The following is a 27,500-nucleotide window of genomic DNA, read 5'->3' as shown; positions in this document are numbered from 1 at the left end:
GACAGACAGGGTCGTGTTAGAGGAGAGAGACAGAGAGAAACAGAACCGATGGTGATTATAGTTATATCCATCCATCACTTCTCTTTACCCAAATATGTGTGTCATGAGTTGTCCTGACATCGACTGACGGCAGAAACCCCTGCTCTTCCAATCGTAGTAAGAGTCCAAGTATTAACGTTGCTCCATGTAGTTAATCTGAGCCAGAGCAGCTCTACCCTGTGACCCCTACAATTCACTTATCCACACCGTCTCTGGCCATAGCTATTAATTATTCACACTACTTTTAAAAATAGGTTTTTGACACGTCTCTGTTAAAACGTCGCTCCACAGCCAGTTTAATAATGCAGAAGCTGGAGCTTCAAGACAAGTGTCATACAACAATAAAAAATAATCTTTAGTCCTGGTTTGAGGAGAGAAATTCTATTGTACTGTACCACGTCAATAGCAATTCAATAGCAATTCAATAACGTGTTTTTTCATGTGCCTCGTGAATTTTATACCTGTTTCTGTTACTAGTGGGAGTTTTTATCTGGAGAGTTTACAGGCCATATCTCGTTAACAATGTTTGTTGCTGGCTGGGTTGGTTAAAGGGGCAATCTGCGATTGGTAAATCCAGTTTTAGACTTTTAAATGAATTACATACACCCATTGATTCTTTGAAGAATATAAACTATAGATGCCTTGTGAACGTAGTTCAACTGTCCTACCCAACCAAATATAAAGAGCTTTCTGAAATAAAGTGTTGTTTTTTTTGGTCAACTTCCAGTTATTATGTTGTTATATATAATTGATTGCTTTTCTTCTAAAACGTAACAGAATAATAAATTAATTATTGTAAATGAATTTAAAGTCCAGGTGGATGTACCAACTGCAGATTGCCCCTTTAAGAGAATACAGAGAGGGTCACGACTGTTGATTTCTGGTACAGTGATAACACATCACCTCCACACGGCTTGTCTACTACCCATAAGCAGGTGTTAATGTGTACACATTCATTCATTCATTCATTCATTTATTCATCTAACTTCCTCAGGTGAGGGAAAAGTATTTTCAGTCATTCTTTAGGGAGTAGAAAACACCAAATAGTATATGACTGACAAGCAGTGTACTCCCAATTACATGATTATGCTGTGTTATATTGAGGAGAGAAAAAAACATTCAATCAGAAAAAATGTTGACAAAACAAACAGAAAAAAAGTGTCATTTAGGTGAGGAAAAGTAGCTTTGTATTTCTATTGTATTCATTAGGCTATTATTTTTAGAGTAGAAAACACTAAATATAAGTTAACTGACAAACTGACAAAGTACCATTTTAGAACTACTCTCTTTCAAGTAGGGTTTGAAACTGTCCACCTAACTCACGTCGTGCTTCCTCCTCCTTCTCCTTCCCCTCCTCCTCCTCCTTCTTCTCCTCTTCCTCCTCCTCCTCCTCCTTCTCCTGTTCCTCCTCCTCCTCCTCCTCCTTCCCTTCCTCATTCTCCTCCTCCTCATCCTCCTCCTCATCCTCCTCATTCTCCTCCTCATTCTCCTTCCCCTCTTCCTCATCATCCTCCTCCTCATTCTCCTCCCCTTCCTTCTTCTCCTCATCCTCCTCCTTCTCCTCTTCCTCCTCCTCCTCCTCCTACTTCCCTTCCTCATTCTCCTCATTCTCCTCCTCCCCCTCCTCATCCTCCTCCTCATTCTCCTTCCCCTCTTCATCCTCCTCCTCATCCTCCTCCTCCTCATTCTCCTCCTCCTGCTCCTCCTCATTCCCCTCTTCATCCTCCTCCTCATCCTCCTCCTCCTCATTCTCCTCCTCCTGCTCCTCCTCATTCTCCTTCCCCTCTTCATCCTCCTCCTCCTCCTCATTCTCCTCCTCCTTCTTGTCCTCCTCCCCTTCCTCTCCTCTCCTCCTCCTCCCCCTGTGATTGATTACCATCCAATTATGATGACTGAAATTACAAGATACTGTCTATTTATCCTCCAGAAACACAAATCACAATGTACTCCAAACATCACACTCTGACTGCTCTTAGTAATTATACAGCAGCAACAAGTGTTGCTAACTGTAGACAGCTGACTAGATGTCCTAGAATGCATCCATAACATCCTATTACCCATGGTGCACTGTAGGGCTCTGGTCCAAAGTAGTGCACTATATAGGGAGCCGTTTGGGATGCCCAGGTACAGTCTGATTGTAACAGAATTGGATTGTTTCACCACTTGACTGCACAACAAGTGACCCATTTAGCAGTGCATTTCATCACAGTAAATATCCCAGGATGCATCTGTGTGCCCTGCTGTGCTAAATTGTGACTCATATTTCCGTAGCCTTACATGCACTGAGCAGTGTTCAACATTATTTTAACCAGCAACGTTCTGTTTAACAAGCAAGGTGCTGTTTCTTTCAGATTCCACAGCAGGGAGATGCTGTGTGTGTGTACAATGTACACCTTGTGTCTTTCCTCAGTCATTTTTTTACATTTACGTTTTAGTCATTTAGCAGACGCTCTTATCCAGAGCGACTTACAGTAGTGAATGCATACATTTCATACATTTTTCTTTTCCTGTGCTGGCCCCCCGTGGGAATCGAACCCACAACCCTGGCATTGCAAACACCATGCTCTACCAACTGAGCTACAGGGAAGGCTCCTACAGTCGAAAGCAAAGTGACACAATGTGTTACTTAGAGTGAGTTGTTCATTAGCTTGATTAATAAATGTGATTCTGGTCCTCTGGTTAAATCTTTAGCTGTTCTCTGAGGATCTCTCCTACTGCCACAGCAAAATGGATGGCCCAGAGAGAAACTTTTTCTTCTCTCTACTCACAGCCAGCCATCGGACTCTGCAGATTGGGGACTGGCTCTGTTCTAAATGGCATCCTATTCCCTAGGGAAACTACTACTGTACGAGCTGGACCATATTAGCGAGCTATATGGTGAATAGGGTTCCAGTCCTCAGATGATGTCGGATGCATTCTCTTCTCTTAGCTTCCTATATTACCAGAGAGGAGGGGAGGGGAGAGGAGAGGAGAGGAGAGGAGAGGAGAGGAGAGGAGAGGAGAGGAGAGGAGAGGAGAGGAGAGGAGAGGAGAGGAGAAGAGAAGAGAAGAGAGGAGAGGAGAGGAGAGGAGAGGAGAGGAGAGGAGAGGAGAGGAGAGGAGAGGAGAGGAGAGGAGAAGAGAAGAGAAGAGAAGAGAAGAGAAGAGAAGAGAAGAGAAGAGAAGAGAAGAGAAGAGAAGAGAAGAGAAGAGAAGAGAAGAGAAGAGAAGAGAAGAGAAGAGAAGAGAAGAGAGGAGAGGAGAGGAGAGGAGAGGAGAGGAGAGGAGAGGAGAGGAGAGGAGAGGAGAGGAGAGGAGAGGAGAGGAGAGGAGAGGACTTCCTATATTATTCAGAGAGGAGAGGACTTCCTATATTATTCAGAGAGGAGAGGACTTCCTATATTATCCCGAGAGGAGAGGAGAGGAGAGGAGTGGAGAGCAGGGAGGACAGGACAGGACAGGACAAGAGTTCCTATATTATCTTGAGAGGAGAGGACAGAAAGGGGAGAGAGAAGAGAGGACATCCTATTTTATCCCGAGAGGAGAGGACTTCCTTTTTTTTATCCTGAGCGGAGTTGAAAGATAATATAGAAGTCCTCTCTTCTATCTCGAAAGGAGAGGAGAGGAGAGGAGAAGGAGAAAGGAGAGGAGAGGAGAGGAGAGGAGAGGAGAGGAGAGGAGAGGAGAGGAGAGGAGAGGAGAGAGAGGAGAGGAGAGGAGAGGAGAGGAGAGGAGAAGGAGAAAGGAGAGGAGACAATTTAATATATTAGAGAGAGGAGTCCATCTGGCTCCTTATCTTTCTATAGCTCGCTATAGTAGCGGCCGTGCTGCTCTTCTCTTCAGTCTTCCACGTTAACATGCCATGTGATTAGCATACCCAAAGGTGCTGCTGTGGATCAAAGCAAAGGATGTACTGCTTCATATTTCTGCTTCATTACAGCAGCAGATCCTTTGGATTACTGGCCTTTGTGTGCCTCTATCAATTACAGACAGCCATGTCCTCTGCTCTTTCAGCAGGAGGACAGGAACAAGGAAATGCAGTGTTAAAGTGGATAATCCACTCTAGAAATGATAAGGTTCTTGTCGCTGGAGATAAGGGATAACAAACTATCACATTTCATAACACTTTAAAACAACGACCTTCACTTCAGATCACTAAAATCAGCCAATAGATGGTACGGAACACGTCCATCTGTTTATATCGTCATGACAAAGTATACTGTGATTATTATTATTCATAGACCACTCTCAGCCCATCCCACCTATCACCATAGACCACTCTCAGCCCATCCCACCTATCACCATAGACCACTCTCAGCCCATCCCACCTATCACCATAGACCACTCTCAGCCCATCCCACCTATCACCATAGACCACTCTCAGCCCATCCCACCTATCACCATAGACCACTCTCAGCCCATCCCACCTATCACCATAGACCACTCTCAGCCCATCCCACCTATCACCATAGACCACTCTCAGCCCATCCCACCTATCACCATAGACCACTCTCAGCCCATCCCACCTATCACCATAGACCACTCTCAGCCCATCCCACCTATCACCATAGACCACTCTCAGCCCATCCCACCTATCACCATAGACCACTCTCAGCCCATCCCACCTATCACCATAGACCACTCTCAGCCCATCCCACCTATCACCATAGACCACTCTCAGCCCATCCCACTTATCACCATAGACCACTCTCAGCCCATCCCACCTATCACCATAGACCACTCTCAGCCCATCCCACCTATCACCATAGACCACTCTCAGCCCATCCCACCTATCACCATAGACCACTCTCAGCCCATCCCACCTATCACCTTAGACCACCCTCTCAGCCCATCCCACCTATCACCATAGACCACTCTCAGCCCATCCCACCTATCACCATAGACCACTCTCAGCCCATCCCACCTATCACCATAGACCACTCTCAGCCCATCCCACCTATCACCATAGACCACTCTCAGCCCATCCCACCTATCACCATAGACCACTCTCAGCCCATCCCACCTATCACCATAGACCACTCTCAGCCCATCCCACCTATCACCATAGACCACTCTCAGCCCATCCCACCTATCACCATAGACCACTCTCAGCCCATCCCACCTATCACCATAGACCACTCTCAGCCCATCCCACCTATCACCATAGACCACTCTCAGCCCATCCCACCTATCACCATAGACCACTCTCAGCCCATCCCACCTATCACCATAGACCACTCTCAGCCCATCCCACCTATCACCATAGACCACTCTCAGCCCATCCCACCTATCACCATAGACCACTCTCAGCCCATCCCACCTATCACCATAGACCACTCTCAGCCCATCCCACCTATCACCATAGACCACTCTCAGCCCATCCCACCTATCACCATAGACCACTCTCAGCCCATCCCACCTATCACCATAGACCACTCTCAGCCCATCCCACCTATCACCATAGACCACTCTCAGCCCATCCCACCTATCACCATAGACCACTCTCAGCCCATCCCACCTATCACCATAGACCACTCTCAGCCCATCCCACCTATCACCATAGACCACTCTCAGCCCATCCCACCTATCACCATAGACCACTCTCAGCCCATCCCACCTATCACCATAGACCACTCTCAGCCCATCCCACCTATCACCATAGACCACTCTCAGCCCATCCCACCTATCACCATAGACCACTCTCAGCCCATCCCACCTATCACCATAGACCACTCTCAGCCCATCCCACCTATCACCATAGACCACTCTCAGCCCATCTCACCTATCACCATAGACCACTCTCAGCCCATCCCACCTATCACCATAGACCACTCTCAGCCCATCCCACCTATCACCATAGACCACTCTCAGCCCATCCCACCTATCACCATAGACCACTCTCAGCCCATCCCACCTATCACCATAGACCACTCTCAGCCCATCCCACCTATCACCATAGACCACTCTCAGCCCATCCCACCTATCACCATAGACCACTCTCAGCCCATCCCACCTATAACCATAGACCACTCTCAGCCCATCCCACCTATCACCTTAGACCACCCTCTCAGCCCATCCCACCTATCACCATAGACCACTCTCAGCCCATCCCACCTATCACCATAGACCACTCTCAGCCCATCCCACCTATCACCATAGACCACTCTCAGCCCATCCCACCTATCACCATAGACCACCCTCTCAGCCCATCCCACCTATCACCATAGACCACTCTCAGCCCATCCCACCTATCACCATAGACCACTCTCAGCCCATCCCACCTATCACCATAGACCACTCTCAGCCCATCCCACCTATCACCATAGACCACTCTCAGCCCATCCCACCTATCACCATAGACCACTCTCAGCCCATCCCACCTATCACCATAGACCACTCTCGTTTGGTTTCCATGTGTCATATATTTTTCATGTGTGCTGTGATGTTTTACATGAATGTTGAACCTTTCTAATCATATAGTATCCACAGATTGTGAGCTATTTACTCCTGAGGTGCTGAGCTGTTGCACCCTCGACAACTACTGTGATTATTATTATTATCTGACCCTGCTGGTCATTTATGAACATTTGAACATCTTGACCATGTTCTGTTATAATCTCCACCCGGCACAGCCAGAAGAGGACTGGCCACCCCTCATAGCCTGGTTCTTCTCTAGGTTTCTTCCTAGGTTTTGGCCTTTCTAGGGAGTTTTTCCCCTAGCCACCGTGCTTCTACATCTGCGTTGCTTGCTGTTTGGGGTTTTAGGCTGGGTTTCTGTACAGCACTTTGAGATATCAGCTGATTTAACCTGTTGGGTCTAGGGGGCAGCATTTGCACGTCTGGATAAAAAAAATGTACCCGATTTAATCTGGTTACTAATCCTACCCAGTAACTAGAATATGCATATACTTATTATATATGGATAGAAAACACTCTAAAGTTTCCAAAACTGTTTGAATGGTGTCTGTGAGTATAACAGAACTCATTTGGCAGGCAAAACCCTGAGACATTTTCTGACAGGAAGTGGATACCTGATGTGTTGTATTGACTTTAAACCTCTCCCATTGAAAAACACAGGGGTTTAGGAATATTTTGGCACTTCCTATTGCTTCCACTAGATGTCACCAGCCTTTACAAAGTGTTTTGAGTCTTCTGGAGGGAGATCTGACCGAACAAGAGCCATGGAACGGTGATGTCCCATTAGACACCTGGCGCGCTACTTCATGTTGGGTACCCTCGTTCCAATACGTTATAAAAGGCTATGCATTCGTCCACCTTGAATATTATTCATGTTCTGGTTAAAAAAGGCCCTAATGATTTATGCTATACAACGTTTGACATGTTTGAACGAACGGAAATATATTTTTTCCCCTCGTTCATGACGAGAAGTCCGGCTGGCTTACATCATGTGCTAACGAGACGGAGATTTTTGGACATAAATGATGAGCTTTTTTGAACAAAACTACATTCGTTATGGACCTGTGATACCTGGAAGTGACATCTGATGAAGAGAATCAAAGGTAATGGATTATTTACATAGTATTTTCGATTTTAGATCTCCCCAACATGACGTCTAGTCTGTATCGCAACGCGTATTTTTCTGGGCACAGTGCTCAGATTATTGCAAAGTGTGATTTCCCAGTAAGGTTATTTTTAAATCTGGCAAGTTGATTGCGTTCAAAAGATGTAAATCTATAATTCTTTAAATGACAATATAATATTTTACCAATGTTTTCTAATTTTAATTATTTAATTTCTGACGCTGACTTGACTGCCGGTTATTGGAGGGAAACGATTTCCTCAACATCAATGCCATAGTAAAACGCTGTTTTTGTATATAAATATGAACTTGATAGAACTAAAAATGCATGCATTGTCTAACATAATGTCCTAGGAGTGTCATCTGATGGAGATTGTAAAAGGTTAGTGTATCATTTTAGCTGGTTTTATGGTTTTGGTGACCCTGTCTTTGACTTGACAAAACATTACACACAACTCTTGTAAATGTACTGTCCTAACATACTCTAAATTTATGCTTTCGCCGTAAAACCTTTTTGAAATCGTAAAACGTGGTTAGATTAAGGAGATGTTTATCTTTCAAATGGTGTAACATAGTTGTATTTTTGAAAAATTTGAATTTTGACATTTATTTGGATTCAAATTTGCCGCTCTTGAAATGCACCTGCTGTTGATGGAGTGCACCACAGGTGGCACGCTAGCGTCCCACCTAGCCCCAAGAGGTTAAGAAGAGCTATATACATACATTTCATTTGATATACAGTACCAGTCAACCGTTTTGGACACAACTACTCATTCAAAATGTATCTTTATTTTTTATAGATTTTCTACATTGTAGAATTATTGTGAAGATATCAAAACTATGAAATTTAAAAAAAAAAATGTTAAACAAATGTAAATATATTTTATATTCGAGATTCTTCAAAGTAGCCACCCTTTGCCTTGATGACAGCTTTGCACACACTGACCCGTTGACTTTTCCAGCATTTCTTTACGTTAGTACTTTGTCCACAATACAGTATTACCAGTGTTGACTGATGGGACTTCCATCAATCCAGTTTCACCACATACCAATATTGCATCCATTTACCAATATACCTGCAGCATATACGGTGCATTCAGAAAGTATTCAGACCCGTTGACTTTGTCCACATTTTTGTTACCTTACAGCCTTATTCTAAAATGGATACAATCATCAATATACAGTACACACAATACCCCATAATGACAAAGTGAAAACAGGTTTTTATAAATGTTTGCAAATGTATTACAAACTAAAAACAGAAATACCTTATTTACATAAGTATTCAGACTCTTTCGTATGAGATTAAAAATTGAGCTCAGGTGCATCCTGTTTCCATTGATCATCCTTGAGATGTTTCTACAACTTGATTGGAGTCCACCTGTGGTAAATTCAACTGATTGGACATGATTTGGAAATGTACACGCCTGTCTATATAAGGTCCCACAGTCCATGTCAGAACAAAAACCAAGCCATGAGGTTGAAGGAAGTGTCTGTTGAGCTCAGAGACAGGATTGTATCGAGGCACAGATCTGGGGAAGGGTACCAAAACATTTCTGCAACATTGAGGTCCCCAAGAACACAGTGGTATCCATCATTATGAAGTTTGGAACCACCAAGACTCTTCTTAGAACACGATGATCACTCTGACAGAGCTCCAGAGTTCCTCTGTGGAGATGGGAGAACCTTCCAGAAGGACAACCATCTCTGCAGCACTCCACCAATCAGGCCTTTATGGTAGAGTGGCCAGACGGATGCCACTCCTCAGTAAAAATGCACATGACAGCCCTCTTGGAGATTTCCAAAAGGCACCTAATGGACTCTCAGATCCTGAGAAACAAGATTCTCTGGTCTGATTAAACCAACATTGAACTCTTTGACCTGAATGCCAAGCGTCTCATCTGGTGGAAACCTGGCAAACATCCCTATGGTGAAGCATGGTGGTGGCAGCATTATGCTGTGGGGATGTTTTTCAGCATCAGGGACTGGGAGACTAGTCAGGATCGAGGGAAAGATGAACGGAGCAAAGTACAGAGAGATCCTTGATGAAAACCTGCTCCAGAGCGCTCAGGACCTCAGACTGGGGAGAAGGTTCACCTTCCAAAAGGACAACGACCCTAAACACACAGCCAAGACAACGCAGGAGTGGCTTCGGGACAAGTCTCTGAATGTCCTTGAGTGGCCCAGCCAGAGCCCAGACTTGAACCAGATCAAACATCTCTGAAGAGACCTGAAAATTGCTGTGCAGCAACTCTCCCTATCCAACCTGACAGAGTTTGAGAGGATCTGCAGAGAAGAATGTGAGAAACTCCCCAAATACATGTGTGCCAAGTTTGTAGGGTCATACCCAAGAAGGCTATAATTGCTGCCAAAGGTGCTTCAACAAAGTACTGAGTAAATGGTCTGAATACTTATGTAAATTGGATATTTCCGTTTTTTACTTTTTAATGCATTTGCAAAAACTTCTAAAAACCTGTGTGTGTTGATAGATGATAAAAAAAAGTATACATTTGAGAATAAGGCTGTAACCTTACAAAATGTGGGAAAAGTCAAGGGGTCTGAACTTGTACACTTGTTTACGTGTTGCTGTGCGGTTTGTTGCTAACCTTATTTTGTTACCAGCCAACTTTAGGGTTTTTACTTTTGAATTATCGTTTTATATTTTTATTTTTTCCCCCTCGCTCTTTTTCCATTCAACTTTTTCACCCCGGACGCTTTATCTGGTCATGGTTCTACAGGACCTCCACCAGCCGAAGCTAAGTAGTAACATTAACATGATGCCTTCTGATTGCAGTCGCTGTTCTCATAATATACAGGAGAACGATCGCCTTACGGCGAGGATAGCTGTGCTGCAAGCCCAGCTTCAGACACAATCATTAGGCAAGGGTAATTTAAGTGTAGGAAAGGATGAAACAGCGTCTGTGCCACCAATAAGTACAGATAGTAGGATAAATCCCCTCGCACAGTCCTTGCAGCCGGACAATTGTCTCATGGCTTCTGGAGGGAAATGCTGTAGGAATGCTCAACCGGTGTCGCTCATTCAGGCGATAGAAACTTTGGTCTCTCCTCCGATGTTAGGATGAATCAGTCAGAGGTCACCAAGCGCAACATAGCTTCAGCGTGTAAATCAGCTAGAAAGATGTGTCAGCATCCAGTAATTGTCTCTGGCCCCCTGCCAGTTAGGGGGAGTGATGAGCTCTACAGCAGAGTCTCACAACTCAATCGCTGGTTGAAAACTGTTTTCTGCGCCTCCAAAAATATATAATTTGTAGATAATTGGCCCTCTTTCAGGGACTCATCCACAAACAGGACCAAGCCTGGCCTGTTGAGGAGTGACAGACTCCATCCAAGCTGGAGGGGTGCTCTCATCTTATCTATGAACATAGACAGGGCTCTAACTCCTCTAGCTCCACAATGAAATAGGGTGCAGGCCAGGCAGCAGGCTGTTAGCCAGCCTGCCAGCTTAGTGGAGTCTGCCACTAGCACAGTCAGCGTAGTCAGCTCAGCTATCCCATTGAGACCCTGTCTGTGCTTCGATCTAGGTTGAGCAAAACTAAACATGGTGGTGTTCGCCTTAGCAATCTCACTAGAATAAAGACCTCCTCCATTCCTGCCATTATTGAAAGAGATTGTGATACCTCACATCTCAAAATAGGGCTACTTAATGTTAGATCCCTCACTTCCAAGGCAGTTATAGTCAATGAACTAATCACTGATCATAATCTTGATGTGATTGGCCTGACTGAAACATGGCTTAAGCCTGATGAATTTACTGTGTTAAACGAGGCCTCACCTCCTGGTTACACTAGTGACCATATCCCCCGCGCATCGGCGGAGGTCAAAATCAGCAACTTTCTGTCCCAAAATGATGCAGAAAAATGTATCCATGCTTTTACCACTTCTAGGTTAGACAACTGCAATGCCCTACTTTACAGCTACTATGATAAAACACTAAATACACTTCAGTTAGTGCTAAACACGGCTGGTAGAATCTTGACTAGAACCCACAAAAAATTTGATCATATTACTCCAGTGCTAGTCTCTCTACACTGGCTTCCTGTTAAGACTAGGGCTGATTTCAAGGTTTTACTGCTAACCTACAAAGCATTACATGGGCTTGCTCCTACCTATCTTTCCGATTTGGTCCTGCCGTACATACCTACACGTACGCTACGGTCACAAGACGCAGGCCTCCTAACTGTCCCTAGAATTTCTAAGCAAACAGCTGGAGGCAGGGTTTTCTCCTATAGAGCTCCATTTTTATTGAATGGGCTGCCTACCCATGTGAGAGACGCAGACTCGGTCTCAACCTTTAAGTCTTTATTGAAGACTCATCTCTTCAGTAGGTCCTATGATTGAGTGTAGTCTGGCCCAGGAGTGTGAAGGTGAACGGAAAGGCACTGGAGCAACGAACCGCCCTTGCTGTCTCTGCCTGGCCAGTTCCCTTCTCTCCACTGGGATTCTCTGCCTCTAACCCTATTACAGGGGCTGAGTCACTGGCTTACTGGGGCTCTTCCATGCCGTCCCAAGGAGGGGTGCATCACTTGAGTGGGTTGAGTCACTGACAGGGTCTTCCTGTCTGGGTTGGCGCCCACCCTTGGGTTGTGCCATGGCGGAGATCTTTGTGGGCTATACTCGGCCTTGTCTTAGGACGGTAAGTTGGTGGTTGGAGACATCCCTCTAGTGGTGTGGGGGCTGTGCTTTGGCAAAGTGGGTGGGGTTATATCCTGCCTGTTTGGCCCTGTCCGGGGGTATCATCGGATGGGGCCACAGTGTCTTCTGATCCCTCCTGTCTCAGCCTTCAGTATTTATGCTGCAGTAGTTTATGTGTCGGGGGGCTAGGGTCAGTCTTACATCTGGAGTATTTATCTTGTCTTATCCGGTGTCCTGTGTGAATTTAAATATGCTCTCTCTAATTCACTCTTTCTCTCTTTCTTTCTTTCTCTCGGAGGACCTGAGCCCTAGGACCATGCCTCAGGACTACCTGGCATGATGACTCCTTGCTGTCCCCAGTCCACCTGGCCGTGCTGCTGCTCCAGTTTCAACTGTTCTGCTTGAGTGGGTTGTGATCTTTCTGTCCATGTTGGCGGTGGGCTTTATAAATACATTTGATTGATTGATTGATGGTCTGATTACTTTCCGAAGGCACTGTAAAACTTACACCATTATTTTGTTGTAACACAACAAATTAAGCCATTATTGGTCTTAAAATTCAGTTATGGTGGGACGGGCTGAGAGTAGCTGAGGGGTTAAGGTGATAGCTGGGATGGGCTGAGAGTAATGGTCCTCCCCATTGAAATGAATTATTGGAAATAGACTGCTGGGTATGATTATAGACTAAATCTATGATGACTGTACTAAAACACTTTCCCAATGGGTCTTGTTTGGGTCTGGTCTTGTTCTCTGAGACATATGGTGCAGTTATCATCTACGGTATTGTGTCCCTGTCCATTCTGACTCCAAATACCCCACAATATATACATGTATAACCTATGACCCACAATGACTGGCCCATAGCGATATCATTACCATTCCAATTGTTTCATACATCAACATTATGAATGTTCATTAATTATGAAGTTTAATAACATATCAAATTGCTTTACTTTTATATTTAATTTTATCCCTGATAATATAAAATTTAATTTCACACACTCAATCCTGTTGACCCAACTAACAGCATAGGTGTCATATCATACACCACGTGACCAAAACAATGTGGACACCTGCTCGTCGAACATGGGCATTAATATGGAGTTGGTCCCCCCCCCTTTGCTGGTATAACAGTCTCCACTCTGTGGGAAGGCTTTCCACTAGATGTTGGAACATTGCTGCAGGGACTTGCTTCCATTCAGCCACAAGAGCATTAGTGAGATCGGGCGCTGACGTTGGGCGATTAGGCCTGGCTCACAATAGGTGTTCCAATTCATCCCGAAGGTGTTCAATGGGATTGAGGTCAGGGCTCTGTGCAGGCAAGTGAAGTTACTCCAAACTGATCTCCACAACTGTTTCTGTATGGACCTTGCTTTGTGCACAGAGGCATTGTCATGCTGAAAGAGGAAAGGGCCTTCCCCAAACTGTAGTCACAAAGTTGGAAGTACGGAATCATCTATAATGTCATTGTGTGCTGTAGCATTAAGATTTCCTTCACTGGAACTAAGGGGCCTAGTCCTAACCATGAAAAACAGCCCCAGACCATTATTCCTCCTCCACTAAACTTTACAGTTGGCACTGTGAATTGGGGAGGTAGCGTTGTCCTGACATCCGCCAAACCCAGATTTGTCCATCAGACTGTCAGATAGTGAAGCGGGATTCATCACTCAAGAGAACACGTTTTGTACTGCTCAAGAGTCCAGTGAGGGTGATCTTTACACCTATCCAGCTAACGCTTGTGTCATGTCCTGACCAGTAAAGAGGTTATTTGTTATTGTAGTTTGATCAGGACATGGCAGGGGGTGTTTGTTTAATGTGTTTCGGGGTTTGTTGGGCAATGTTCTATGTTAGTCTATTTCTATGTCTGTGTCTGGTTTATCTATTTCTATGCTTAGTTTATTGGTTTGACCTTCAATTGGAGGCAGCTGTTTCTCATTGCCTCTAATTGAAGGTCCTATTTAGTAGGGGTGTTTTTTCATGGGTTTTTGTGGGTAGTTGTTCCAAAAACAGGACTGTTTTTTCGTCGTTGTTGTTTTGATTAAGTGTTTTGTTTGGTTTTTCTTCACAATAAAGAAGATGAGCATACACATTCCCGCTGCGCCTTGGTCCCATCTTTACGACGAACTTGACAGTTTGGCATTGCACATGGTGATCTTAGGCTTGTGTGAGGCTGCTCAGCCATGGAAACCCATTTCATGAAGCTCCCGACTAACAGTTATTTTGCTGATGTTGTTTCCAGAGGCAGTTTGGAACTCGGTAGTGAGTTGCAACCGAGGACAGATGATTTTTACGCGCTCTTCAGCACTCGGCGGTCACGTTCTGTGACAAATAACCATTCAAATACAAAAAAAGTAGTCAAATACACAGATTCTTTTTTTTTTAAATACCGGATGCTCAAATAGACATTATTTAAACCCAGACCTGGTGATCCTGCACAGAGGACCTTTGTCCTGTATCACTGAAGGTCTGGAGGAATGCCTCTGTGGTGTATCAGTACAGGATGTTATGGACATATGAAGGTCCTGTAAATCGCTGATATAATGACCATCATATTGACCGTACAGGACAATTTGGCCACTAATGTAGTGGGATGACATGTAGTGGGGAATTAGGCCATTAATGTAGTGGAGTGACATGTACTGGAGAATTAGGCAAGTAATGTTTTAGACACAAATTCACCAGCCATTCCATTTTCAGTGTCACGATATTTTTTTTTACATTTTACATTTTAGTCATTTAGCAGACGCTCTTATCCAGAGCGACTTACAAATTGGTGCATTCACCTATAATATCCAGTGGAACAACCACTTTACAATAGTGCATCTAAATCTTTTAAGGGGGGGTTAGAAGGATTACTTTATCCTATCCCAGGTATTCCTTGAAGAGGTGGGGTTTCAGGTGTCTCCGGAAGGTGGTGATTGACTCCGCTGTCCTGGCGTCGTGAGGGAGCTTGTTCCACCATTGGGGTGCCAGAGCAGCGAACAGTTTTGACTGGGCTGAGCGGGAACTGTGCTTCCTCAGAGGTAGGGAGGCGAGCAGGCCAGAGGTGGATGAACGGAGTGCCCTTGTTTGGGTGTAGGGCCTGATCAGAGCCTGAAGGTATCTAAGGATATCCTTAGATATCCTTAGATATCAGGAAAGGGGTGGAGTCAAGCGCAGGAGACTGGGGTCCGTTGAACAGACGTTTAATAATCCACAGAGAAATATGCCGCAACAAGGCAGGGTGCACAGTCAAAATACACAGTAGGACAGCTCCAAAATCCACACAGACGGGGCGCAGCCCGGCAACCCTAATGCCTAACAAAATACGCGGCGCAGCAGAACACAAGAAAATCCTGACTACCACAATAAACATGACAAGAAACAATCCCGCACGAATCCCCAAACGAAACAGACAAACTAAATACCCCCCACTAATGACTAACAAGGAACAGGTGCAGAACTAAAACAGACATAACCAAAAGACACAGAAACCCGACCGAGGAGAGGCGCCACCTTCTGTGGACGTTGTGACATTCAGATCCTCCCTCATATATTACGTGGTTGACGATATGTCACTCCTCTCCTCCTTTTGAAAGGTCACTGGAGACCGTTAAATCATAGAACACCTCTCATACTGCCTCTCTACCTCAACACATACCAGGCTAATCAGTATTCTGTATCGATTGACCGTCCCATGTACAGAACGATACGTGTGACGTAAATCGTACAGACTGAATGGGCCACAGGTATTGGTGGATATTTCAGTACTAGAATAGAATGACACAAATGCCATTCCAGTTCCTTTTCCAGTTCCACCCATTCCATTTCCTGTTCAACACATTCTATTTCCAATCAAATGTATTTATTTATAAAGCTGTTTTTACATCAGCAGATGTCACAAAGTTCTGTACAGAAACCCAGCCTAAAACCTGAAACAGCAAGAAATACAGGTGTAGAAGCACGGTGGCTAGGAAAAACTCCCTAGAAAGGGAGGAACCTTGGAAGAAACCTAGAGAGGAACCAGGCTCTGAGGGGTGACCAGTCCTTTACTGGCTGTACTGGGTAGAGAGGAACCAGGCTCTGAGGGGTGACCAGTCCTCTACCGGCTGTACTGGGTAGAGAGGAACCAAGGTCTGAGGGGTGACCAGTCCTATTATGGCTGTTCGGATGGAGATTATAACAGTAGATGGCCATCTAAGGCCAGAATATTCTTCAAGATGTTCAAACGTTAATAGATCACCAGCAGGGTCAAATAATAATCACAGTGGTTGTAGAGTGACATCTACTCCTGAGGTACTGACCTGTTGAACAGTCTACTTTTCATGAGCTAAGCATTCAGAGGTCGAGACAGCAGGTGCGGTAGAGAGAGAGAGTCAAAAACAGCAGGTCCGGGACAAGGTAGCAAGTCCAGTGAACAGGTCAGGGTTCCCTAGCCGCAGGCAGAACAGTTGAAACTGGAGCAGCAGCATGACCAGGTGGACTGGGGACAGCCAGGAGTAATCAGGCCAGGTAGTTCTGAGTCATGATCCTAGGGCTCAGATCCTCCGGGAGGGGAGGGAGAAGGAGAGAGAGAGAGAATTAGAGGGAGTATACTTAAATTCACACAGGACACCAGATAAGACAGGAGAATTACACCAGATGCTGTATAACAGACTGACCCTAGCCCCTCGGCACATAAACTATTGCAGCATAGATACAGGATATAACCCCACACACATTGCCAAAGCACAGCCCCCACACCACTAGAGGGATATCAACATACCACCAACTACTACCCTGAGACATGGCTGAGTATAGCCCACTAAGATTTCCTCCACCACACAAGCCCGAAGTGTCGCAAAACCCAGGCAGAAAGATCACGTCTGTGACTCAACCCACTGAAGCGTTGAACCTGTCCTAGGGACGGCATGGAAGCACACTAGTAAGCCAGTGACTCAGCCCCTGTAATAGGGTTAGAGGCAGAGAGTCCCAGCGGAGAGAGTAGAGCCGGCCAGGTAGAAGAGAGCAAGGGCGGTTCGTTGCTCCAGAGCCTTTCCGTTCACCTTCACACTCCTGGGCCAGGCTACACTCAATCATAGGACCTACTGAAGAGATGAGTCTTCAATAAAGACTTAAATGTTGAGACCGAGTCTGCGTCTCTCACATGGATTGGCAGACCATTCAATAAAAATGGAGCTCTATAGGAGAAAACCCTGCCTCCAGCCGTTTGCTTAGAAATTCTAGGGACAGTTAGGAGGCCTGCGTCTTGTGACTGTAGCGTACGTGTAGGTATGTACGGCAGGACAAAATCGGAGAGATTGGTAGGAGCAAGCCCATGTAATTCTTTGTAGGATAGCAGTAAACCTTGAAATCAGCCCTAGCCCTCTATGGGCTAGGTGGGACGTTAGCGTCCCACTCTATTCAACAGCCAGTGGAAGAGCGTGGCGCGAAATACGAAAACCTCAAAAATGCTATAATTTCAGTATTTCAAACATACGACTATTTTGCACCATTTGAAAGATAAGACTCTCGTTAATCTAACCACATTGTCCGATTTCAAAAAGGCTTTACAGCGAAAGCAAAACATTAGATTATGTTAGGAGAGTACATAGACACAAATAACCACACAGCCATTTTTCAAGCAAGCATATATGTCACAAAAACCAAAAACACAGCTAAATGCAGCACTAACCTTTGATGATCTTCATCAGATGACACTCCTAGGACATTATGTTATACAATACATGCATGTTTTGTTCAATCAAGTTCATATTTATATAAAAAAACAGCTTTTTACATTGGCGTGTGATGTTCAGAAATTGTATTCCCACCGAAAACTTCCGGTGAATTTACTAAATTACTCATGATAAATGTTGACAAAATACATAACTATTATTTTAAGAATTATAGATACAGAACTCCTTTATGCAATCGCTATGTCAGATTTTAAAATAGCTTTTCGGCGAAAGCAAATTTTGCAATATTCTGAGTACATAGCTCAGCCATCACGGCTAGCTAATTTGACACCCGCCATGTTCGGGGCTCACTAAACTCAGAATTAGTATTCGAAAAATTGGATTACCTTTACTGTTCTTCGTCAGAATGCACTCCCATGAGTACTACTTCCACAACAAATGTTGTTTTTGTTCCAAATAATCCATAGTTATGTGCAAATACCTCCGTTTTGTTCGTGCGTTCAGGTCACTATCCAAAGGGTAATGCGCGAGCGCATTTCGAGACAAAAAAATTCAAAATGTTCCATTACCATACTTAGAAGCATGTCAAACGCTGTCTAAAATCTATTTTTATGGTATTTTTCTCATAAAATAGCGATAATATTCCAACCGGACAATGCTGTATTCATTCAAAAAGGAAGAGAAAGAATGGTGAGGTCTTGTGAACGCGCATTTCCAATCTCTTAGCCACCAGGCAGTCCACTGACAAACTGTGCTCCTGTCCTCTGCCCAGAGACAGGAGACGCGTCAATCCGCTTTCTGAACGCTTTAGAGAGCCAATGGAAGCCTTAGAAAGTGCTACATAACCCCACGGGCACTGTAGTTTTGATAGAGAAGCAAATGGAGAACTACAAATTCACAGACAGGCCACTTCCTGCTTGGAATTTTCTCAGGTTTTTGCCTGCCATAGGAGTTATGTTATACTCACAGACACCATTCAAACAGTTTTAGAAACTTCAGAGTGTTTTCTATCCAAATCTACTAATAATATGCATATTCTCGTTTCTGGGCAAGAGTAGTAACCAGTTTAAATCGGGTACGTTTTTTCATCCGGCTGTGAAAATACTGCCCCCTAGCCCATACAGGTTAACAGAAAGCCAATGTACTGTAGAGAGGCTAGCACTGCAGTGATATGATAAAATCTTTTGGTTCTAGGTAAGGATTCTAGCAGCCGTGTTTAGCACTAAGTGAAGTTTATTTTGCCCTTCATATAGGTAGCCAGAGAGTAGAGCATTGCAGTAGTCTAATCTAGATGTAACAAAAAGCATGGATAAGCTTTTCTGCATCATTCTTGGACAAAAAAGTTTGATATTTTTGCTATGTTACGAAGATGGAAAAAAAGCTGTCCTTTAAATATTCTTGATATGTTTGTCAAAAAGAGAGATCAAGGTCCAGAGTAACAAAGTTTTATTTGAGTCAGATCCGAGATTAAGATTCATTGTCAGATCCCTTTGTTTCTTCGGACCTAGAACTAGCATCTCTGTTTTGTCCGAGTTTAAAAGTAAAATATTTGCCTCCATCCACTTCCTTATGTCTGAAACACAGGCTTCAAGGGAGGGCAACTTTGGGGTTTCACCATGTTTCATCAAAATGTACAGCTGTGTGTCGTCCGCATAGCAATGAAAGTTGACATTGTGTTTCCGAATGACATGACCAAGAGGTAGAATATATAGTGAAAACAATAGTGGTCCTAAAACGGATCCTTGAGGAACGCAAAAAACTTAAAGAGGACAAACCATCCACAGAGACAAACTGATGTTTTTCCGACAGATAAGATCTAAACCAGGCCAGAACTTGTCCGTGTAGACCAATTAGGGTTTCTAATCTCTCCAAAAGAATGTGGTGATTGATGGTGTCAAAAGCAGCACAAAGGTCTAGGAGCACGAGAACAGATGCTGGGCCTTAGTCTGACGTTATTAAAAGGTAATTTATCACCTCCACGAGTGCAGTCTCAGTGCTATGATGGGGTCTAAAATCAGACTGAAACATTTCATATACATTAGCCGTCTTCAAGGATGCAGTGAGTTGCTGTGCAACAGCTTTTTCATTTTTTTTGAGGAATGGGAGATTCAATATAGGCCAATATTAAAAAAACAAAAACATTTTCCAGGTCAAGGTTTGGCTTTTTCAAATGAGGCTTTATTACTGCCACTTTTAGTGAGTTTGTGTCACGCCCTGACCTGAGAGAGAGGTTTTTGTCTGTTTGGTTAGGTCAGGGTGTGATATGGGGTGGGCATTCTATGTCATATATTTCTTTGTGTTTGGCCGAGTATGGTTCCTAATTAGAGGCAGCTGTCTATCGTTGTCTCTGATTGGGAATCATACTTAGGCAGGCCTTTTTCCCACCTTCATTTGTGGGATCTTGTTTTTGTACAGCTCAGTAAATCCTGCAGAACGTGACGTTCATTTTCCTTTGTTTGTTGTTTTGATTTAGTGTTCTGAGTTATAATAAATATTAATCATGAGCACTTACCACGCTGCACCTTGGTCTCCTCCTTACGACGATCGTCACAGTTTGGTACACATCCAGTGGATTGGGAGCCGTTTATTATGTTCAACGTAGGAGGGCCAATCACAGGAAGTAGCTCTTTCAATAGTTTAGTTGGAATAGGGTCCAGTATTGAGGGTTTAGAGGCCATTACCAGTCTCATGAATGTGTCAAGAGATACAGGATTAAATAACTTGAGTGTTTCAACAGATCCTAGGTCCTGGTGGTTCGGTGCAGACTCGCATTGGAGAAATATGCTGTAATTTGCTTTCTAGTGATCATGATCTTTTCATATCACGGCTGAAGTGAAAGCCATCCTCTCTTGATGAATGCTGCTTTTTAGTTAACTTTGCGACATTATCAAAAATACCTCTTGGATTGTTCTTATTCTGCTCAATTAGGTTAGGAAAAATAGGATGATCGAGCAGCACTGAGGGCTCTTCGATACTGCACGGTACTGTCTTTCCAAACTAGTCGGAAGACTTCCAGTTTGGTGGAGTGCCATTTCAGTTCCAATTTCCTGGGAGCTTGCTTCAGGGCTCGGGTATTTTCTGTATACCAGGGAGCACATTTCTTGTGATGAATGGTTTTTGTTTTTAGAAGTGCGACTGCATCTAGGGTATTACGCAAAGTTAAATTAAGATCCTCAGTTAGGTGGTAAACTGATTTTTGTACTCCGACGTCCTTGGATAGATGGAGGGAGTCTGGAAGGGCATCTTGGAATCTTTGGGTCATCTGAGAATTTATAGCACGGCTATTGATTATCCTTGGTTGGGGTCTGATTGCAAACTTATTAAAATGGTGGTGTGATAGTCGAGGAGAAATGAGAAAAAACCTTTAGATCCACAATATTTATTCCACGGGACAAAACTAGATCCAGGGTATGACTGTGGCAATGATTAGGTCCGGAGACAAAACTCACTCATTTGATGATGGCTTCAAAAGCCTGTTGGAGTCGGTCTGTGGACTTTTTCCATGTGAATATTAAAGTCACTAAACATGTGAATATTATCTGCCATGTCTACAAGGTCCGATAGGAATTCAGGGAACTCAGTGAGGAACACTGTATACGGCCCAGGAGGCCTGTAATCAGTAGCTATAAATAGTGATTGAGTAAGCTGCATAGATTTTATGACTTGAAGCTGAAAAGACAAAAAAGCTGTCATTTAAAAAAAAATATTAATTCATTAATTAATTAATTGAAATTTGCTGTCATAAATGTTAGCATAACCCAGGACATAGGTTCTGTAATACTATAATAAATTCACATAGTTGCTGTCACAAACACAGTTGTCACTGAGTAGTTGGAAATTCACTTCCCAGTGAGAAAACAAGTTCTGTACTTACATAATCCACAAAAATTCATGTTTATCAGGTTTTTGCTTTGGTGAACCTTTGGTGAACCTTTTCCAATAAAACCCATTTATGTCAAATTGTTTTGTGTTGTACTCATAGCCCTGGTTGTCCTGAAAATGAAATGATTAAACACCTAATTATGAAGCTAAATATAAGTGACATGCAGGTAAATGAACAGACGATTTTAGCTGGGGTCTCATGACTGGTAGGGTTCATTTTGTTGTTTGTGGCTTTAATGAGGCTTACAGAAGTGTCTAAATTCCTCGAGAGCCTATGCAAATCCCAAAGTTGGAATAGTTACCACTTTATTACCATATGTAATCAGCAATGTTAATATTATTAGTATTATATTAGAATAAGTAACATAAGTAAGATTTTTTTATTTATTTGCAGTGTACAAACTTAATATGATGAACAGGTATGAATTTTATTCTAACGGGTGGCCAAAAATAACTATGCGAAAGCCACGCCTCCAATCTTATGATAGGCTGTCTCCTCTAGATTATATTATTAAAAAAATTAAATATTGAACCACTCCCATCACAAAAAGGTTCTGGTTTGAGCCTTTACACATTGCTTCCTCTGATACCCATTTGGGGGGTTCCTGATACCCTTTTTGGGGGGGGGGGGTTCCTCTGATACCCTTTTCGGGGGGGGTTCCTCTGATACCCTTTTCAGGGGGGGTTCCTCTGATACCCTTTTCGGGGGGGGTTCCTCTGATACCCTTTTCAGGGGGGGTTCCTCTGATACCCTTTTCAGGGGGGTTCCTCTGATACCCTTTTCGGGGGGGTTCCTCTGATACCCTTTTCAGGGGGGGTTCCTCTGATACCCTTTTCAGGGGGGGTTCCTCTGATACCCTTTTCAGGGGGGGTTCCTTACTGACATACTGCCTGCATTGCGGACTTACTGGCTGCATTAATACATTCCTTACTGCCTTACTGCCTGCCCTACTGACATACCTCCTTACTGCCTGCCTTACTGCCTGCCTTACTGACATACCGCCTTACTGCCTGCCTTACTGACATACCTCCTTACTGCCTGCCTTACTGCCTGCCCTACTGACATACCTCCTTACTGCCTGCCTTACTAACTGCCCTACTGACATACCGTCTTACAGCCTGCCTTACTGACTGCCCTACAGACATACCTCCTTAATGCCTGCCTTACTGCCTGCCTGACTGACATACCTCCTTACTGCCTGCCTGACTGACATACAGCCTTACTGACTGCCCTACTGACATACCTCCTTACTGCCTGCCTTACTGCCTGCCTTACTGACATACCACCTTACTGCCTGCATTACTAACTGCCTTACTGACATACCTCCTTACTGCCTGCCTTACTGCCTGCCCTACTGACATACCTCCTTACTGCCTGCCTTACTGCCTGCCCTACTGACATACCTCCTTACTGCCTGCCTTACTGCCTGCCCTACAGACATTCCTCCTTACTGCCTGCCTTACTGACATACCGCCTTACTGCCTGCCTTACTGACATACCTCCTTACTGCCTGCCTTACTGCCTGCCCTACTGACATACCTCCTTACTGCCTGCCTTACTAACTGCCCTACTGACATACCGTCTTACAGCCTGCCTTACTGACTGCCCTACAGACATACCTCCTTAATTCCTGCCTTACTGCCTGCCCTACTGACATACCTCCTTACTGCCTGCCTTACTAACTGCCCTACAGACATTCCTTCTTACTGCCTGCCTTACTGACATACCGCCTTACTGCCTGCCTTACTAACTGCCCTACTGACATACCTCCTTACTGCCTGCCTTACTAACTGCCTTACTGACATACCTCCTTACTGCCTGCATTACTGACATATCGCCTTACTGCCTGCCTTACTGACATACCTCCTTACTGCCTGCATTACTGACATACCGCCTTACTGCCTGCCTTACTGCCTGCCTTACTGACATACCGCCTTACTGCCTGCATTACTAACTTCCTTACTGATATACCGCCTTACTGCCTGCCTTACTAACTGCCTTACTGACATACCACCTTACTGCCTGCATTACTAACTGCCCTACTGACATACCTCCTTACTGCCTGCCTTACTAACTGCCTTACTGACATACCGCCTTACTGCCTTACTGCCTGCCTTACTGACATACCTCCTTACTGCCTGCCCTACTGACATACCGCCTTACTGCCTGCCTTACTAACTGCCTTACTGACATACCGCCTTACAGCCTTACTGACATACCACCTTACTGCCTTACTGCCTGCATTGCGGACTTACTGGCTGCATTAATACATTCCTTACTGCCTTACTGCCTGCCCTACTGACATACCTCCTTACTGCCTGCCTTACTGCCTGCCTTACTGACATACCGCCTTACTGCCTGCCTTACTGACATACCTCCTTACTGCCTGCCTTACTGCCTGCCCTACTGACATACCTCCTTACTGCCTGCCTTACTAACTGCCCTACTGACATACCGTCTTACAGCCTGCCTTACTGACTGCCCTACAGACATACCTCCTTAATGCCTGCCTTACTGCCTGCCTGACTGACATACCTCCTTACTGCCTGCCTGACTGACATACAGCCTTACTGACTGCCCTACTGACATACCTCCTTACTGCCTGCCTTACTGCCTGCCTTACTGACATACCACCTTACTGCCTGCATTACTAACTGCCTTACTGACATACCTCCTTACTGCCTGCCTTACTGCCTGCCCTACTGACATACCTCCTTACTGCCTGCCTTACTGCCTGCCCTACTGACATACCTCCTTACTGCCTGCCTTACTGCCTGCCCTACAGACATTCCTCCTTACTGCCTGCCTTACTGACATACCGCCTTACTGCCTGCCTTACTGACATACCTCCTTACTGCCTGCCTTACTGCCTGCCCTACTGACATACCTCCTTACTGCCTGCCTTACTAACTGCCCTACTGACATACCGTCTTACAGCCTGCCTTACTGACTGCCCTACAGACATACCTCCTTAATTCCTGCCTTACTGCCTGCCCTACTGACATACCTCCTTACTGCCTGCCTTACTAACTGCCCTACAGACATTCCTTCTTACTGCCTGCCTTACTGACATACCGCCTTACTGCCTGCCTTACTAACTGCCCTACTGACATACCTCCTTACTGCCTGCCTTACTAACTGCCTTACTGACATACCTCCTTACTGCCTGCATTACTGACATATCGCCTTACTGCCTGCCTTACTGACATACCTCCTTACTGCCTGCATTACTGACATACCGCCTTACTGCCTGCCTTACTGCCTGCCTTACTGACATACCGCCTTACTGCCTGCATTACTAACTTCCTTACTGATATACCGCCTTACTGCCTGCCTTACTAACTGCCTTACTGACATACCACCTTACTGCCTGCATTACTAACTGCCCTACTGACATACCTCCTTACTGCCTGCCTTACTAACTGCCTTACTGACATACCGCCTTACTGCCTTACTGCCTGCCTTACTGACATACCTCCTTACTGCCTGCCCTACTGACATACCGCCTTACTGCCTGCCTTACTAACTGCCTTACTGACATACCGCCTTACAGCCTTACTGACATACCACCTTACTGCCTTACTGACATACTGCCTTACTGCCTTACTAACTGCCCTACTGACATACCGCCTTACTGCCTTACTGACATACCGCCTTACTGACATACCTCCTTACTGCCTGCCTTACTGCCTGCCTTACTAACATACCGCCTTACTGCCTTACTAACATACCGCCTTACTGCCCTACTGACATACTGCCTTACTGCCTTACTAACTGCCCTACTGACATACCGCCTTACTGCCTTACTGACATACCGCCTTACTGACATACCTCCTTACTGCCTGCCTTACTGCCTGCCTTACTGACATACCGCCTTACTGACATACCTCCTTACTGCCTGCCTTACTGCCTGCCTTACTAACATACCGCCTTACTGCCTTACTAACATACCGCCTTACTGCCCTACTGACATACGCCTCGCCTTACTAACTGCCCTACTGACATACCGCCTTACTGCCTTACTGACATACCGTCCTTACTGACATACCTCCTTACTGCCTGCCTTACTGCCTGCCTTACTAACATACCGCCTTACTGCCTGCCTTACTAACTGCCTTACTGACATACCGTCTTACTGCCTGCCTTACTAACTGCCTTACTGACTTCCTTACTCAAGGAACCTTTCTGAACTGGAAAGGTTACACTGGTGTGTCCAGTTTCAGAACCCCAATCCAGGCGCATTTTTACTTGTAAAGAGAGACTCCCCATGTATTCCCTTTGATATCAATGACAGCTTAAGTGACAGAGGTTATATATAGAAATAGTTGAGCGTACCTTGGGTCTCAGTCTTTCATGGTAACCAGAGTAAAACCTTATCAAATATTCAGTAGTGGTATTTTTTCCTGCAACATTTTACCTTGGAAAACAAATACAAAAACACAGGGCTATTTGTCAGGCCACGTACCAATTTATTATTAATGGCTGAGTAATGCTTACCAGAGTGCCTTCTGCCCTTTAGGCAAGTATCATTGGCTAATGCAACTAGCGTGAGTAAAAGCCAGCTCTAGCCCAATCCTCCTCTTTAATGGCTTTTTACCATGTTGTAGGTGAGGAGTACCCATTGTTTTCTGACCCTGCCTGGTATTATGCAGATGATGCTATTGTCTCCCCATTCAGAGCTTCTTCTAGTCATGTTTACCTCCCGTCCTGTCCTCGTTTTAATGCCATCGCTCTCCCTCACAATGCAGGCCTGCAAGCGTTGACCCCCCCCCCCCCCCCCCCGGTGTCTCTGGGGGGTGTGTGTGTGTGCCTTACTAACATACCGCCTTACTGCCTGCCTTACTACATGCCTTACTGCCTGCCTTACTACATGCCTTACTGCCTTCCTTACTACATGCCTTACTGCCTGCCTTACTACATGCCTTACTACATGCCTTACTACATGCCTTCCTGCCTGCCTTACTGCCTGCCTTCCTGCCTGCCTTACTGACATGCCTTACTACATGCCTTACTACATGCCTTACTGCTTAATTCTGCCTTACTGCCTGCCTTACTACATGCCTTACTACATGCCTTACTACATGCCTTACTACTGCCTTACTACATGCCTGCCTGACATGCCTTACTACATGCCTTACTGCCTGCCTTACTGCCTGCCTTACTGCCTGCCTTACTGCCTGCCTTACTGCCTGCCTTACTGCCTAACTTACTGCCTGCCTTACTGACTTAATTCATGCCTTACTACCTGCCTTACTAGCTGCCTTACTGCCTGCCTTACTGCCTGCCTTACTGCCTGCCTTACTGACTTAATACCTTACTACTTTACTGCCTTATCTCCTGCTTTCTATGTACTAGCTGCCTGGACATATGTTAAGACCTGAACTGAGGCCTGTAAAACAGCTTGATGATAGGGAAAGGACAGCTTGATGATAGGGAAAGGACAGCTTGATGACAGGGAAAGGACAGCTTGATGACAGGGAAAGGACAGCTTGATGACAGGGAAAGGACAGCTTGATGATAGGGAAAGGGCGGCTTGATGACAGGGAAAGGACAGCTTGATGACAGGGAAAGGACAGCTTGATGATAGGGAAAGGACAGCTTGATGATAGGGAAAGGGCAGCTTGATGACAGGGAAAGGACAGCTTGATGATAGGGAAGGGACAGGTTGATGACAGGGAAAGGACAGCTTGATGATAGGGAAGGGACAGCTTGATGATAGGGAAAGGACGGCTTGATGACAGGGAAGGGA

Source organism: Salmo salar, chromosome 19, assembly GCF_965601325.2.
Source record: "Salmo salar chromosome 19, fSalSal1, whole genome shotgun sequence".
Taxonomy (NCBI): domain Eukaryota; kingdom Metazoa; phylum Chordata; class Actinopteri; order Salmoniformes; family Salmonidae; genus Salmo; species Salmo salar.
Note: the sequence above shows the minus strand (reverse complement) of the source record.